This window comes from Leucopleurus acutus, assembly GCF_964270905.1.
Source record: "Leucopleurus acutus genome assembly, chromosome: 17".
Lineage (NCBI taxonomy): Eukaryota > Metazoa > Chordata > Mammalia > Artiodactyla > Delphinidae > Leucopleurus > Leucopleurus acutus.
The window spans coordinates 5819203-5820886 of NC_139159.1; the positions used below are offsets into that span (position 1 = coordinate 5819203).

The 1684-nt window shown below is 48.8% G+C and overlaps 1 pseudogene across 1 annotated transcript; it reads right to left on the reverse strand.

Annotated features, from left to right (window-relative positions):
* Positions 1-992: 992 nt before the first annotated feature.
* Positions 993-1401, reverse strand: LOC309974086 (mitochondrial intermembrane space import and assembly protein 40-like; annotated as a pseudogene). Its single transcript has one exon. The product of its transcript is annotated as a mitochondrial intermembrane space import and assembly protein 40-like (transcript).
* Positions 1402-1684: the final 283 nt, after the last annotated feature.

A 1684-nucleotide genomic window follows, 5' to 3' on the forward strand; every position in this document is an offset into this window, starting at 1 on the left:
ACCTCTGGAACCAGCAAAACAGCCCTAACGCTCTCCGCTTGTGTGTGTCTGTGTGGTTACTGAACACTTAGTGTGTGATCTTCAAATTTCACTGTCTGACGTTTCTAGTTTACCAGCATTTGGGGAATAAATGCCCTTGACAGCTGCACTTGAGCTGGGTTTTGGTGATGAACTAGACCAGAATGAGCGTGCCTCTGGGGTAGGATGTGTGGTCCCATCTGTTTTTTGGGGGGTTTTTTTAATCATGTTTTCCTTTTAATTGACACGGTTTCCTCTCTCGGGTGCTACTTTGGTAATGATTAGGTGCCCACCTCCCAAGAACATTGCATCTGAACAGGCTGAGACAGAGCCAGTGTGAACACAGACCGCAAAGCAGGGCTTTTGGAATAAAAAGAACAGGAAAAAACAGCCTTTCTCTTCACTTACAAAGGGAGTCACTCAGAGGGTCCAAAGCTCTGTTTTCCAAATATAGAAAACCTGGAGCTCAATGCAACTGGAAACCAAAATATATCAGAAATGAAGCAGAGGGCTTCGTCAAATCCTCCAGGTCTGATCATCCCGCCTCTTCTACAAGGAATGGCCCCCCTCCAGCATTTCTAAAGGAAGATGTTTTGTTTCGATTTCTCTTTCCAACTGGGTATAAAATCTACTAAAAGGGATGCAATGAATCAGAATAAGTCCGCTCACTCACAAGACACTCCCAGGTAATGACTTTTGGTTTCTGAGATTATTCAGCACATTATTTCAAAGTGGCAAAATTCAGGACAATCTGAGAAGAGAATTCAAAAGTGGCAGCTACATTCGCTGATAGGTTCAGGTGAGACACACATACAACCCATGTTTCAGTGTACATGTCAAGGGGCCAAGACCCCTGATCAGCTCAATAAGTTATTTTGTACATTACAGTGCACAGAACAACAGAGGGAGAGACACTTTCTTGGAAGGGTTCAATCTCTCTGAAGGAAGCTGGAGCCCAGCGCCCAGGACCCTCCTTAGCTGGACCTCTCCTCTTCTTTGGTTGCGATGGCCTCCGAGACAGCCGTTTCCTCTAATCGATTCTCCTCCTCCTGGGGATAGAGGTCCGGGTACTTCTGCATGCACTCCTGCATGGCCCGGATTGGTCTACACAGTCCGACCCCTTGACATCCTCTGTGCTGCAATGGAAGCGGGAGAAGGCCGCCTTGAACGGTTCCCCACACGGGCCTCCGGCCACCCCCCCCCCACGCCCCCCAGGCACGGGCAGTTGCAGTTGATGTCGTCTCGGTTGGGTAGGATCGGTCCGTGCTCCTCGTACGGATCATTGGGGTCGTCGGCCACCAGCTCCGCGTTGCTTGGAGTTTCACGGTCTTCTCTGGTCACCAATGTGATTCTATCCTTCCCTTCGTGCCGGCAGTAGGCCATGGTGCAGCCCGGCGCTCCGACCTTGCGGCGATTGCGGCGGCGGCCTCACGCCGTCGGTCCCATCTGTTCAAGGCTGATGTTGAATAACTGATAATGAGAGACCAGACTCAAGTCTTGTCCTGGTAACAAGACTGTTTGGAACAGCAAATCCCACTTTAAAAACTACTACAGATAAATGGTATCTCTTTGAATGCCTGGTGTAGTACTTAGAGGCCAGTTTACAATTTTTCAATTAAAGTGATTCTTTCTTGGTTGCATTAGTGGCAAGAAAAAAGGGACACTT